Genomic DNA, 315 nt, shown 5'->3' with positions numbered 1-315 from the left:
CGCGGTGGGGCGCGCGGCTGGAGCTGCCCTGGCTGCGGGGCGGGGGGGGCCGGGTCCCGGTGCAGCTCGGACCGCGTTTCCCTCCTGTGGGCCGGTGCTTTATATTTTTAGGGGAGCTTTTTTTGGAGGATGAAATTATCCAGAAAGAAAATTGGTGTCTAATTTGAGCTGAAAATGGACGTCTGAGGTGTGCGGGGAGGAGGCGGAGGGACTGGGACCGGTTCCCTGCCCCCGGCAGCGCGGCGGGGGTGGCGGGGCAGCCCCCGGTGCTTCATCGCCGCACTCCCTCCCGCTCGCTCGGTGAGCGCAGGAGGC

This window comes from Corvus brachyrhynchos, unplaced genomic scaffold (genome assembly GCF_000691975.1).
Source record: "Corvus brachyrhynchos isolate BGI_N302 unplaced genomic scaffold, ASM69197v1 scaffold219, whole genome shotgun sequence".
In the NCBI taxonomy this organism is placed as follows: Eukaryota; Metazoa; Chordata; class Aves; order Passeriformes; family Corvidae; genus Corvus; species Corvus brachyrhynchos.
This window is presented reverse-complemented; position numbering follows the sequence as displayed.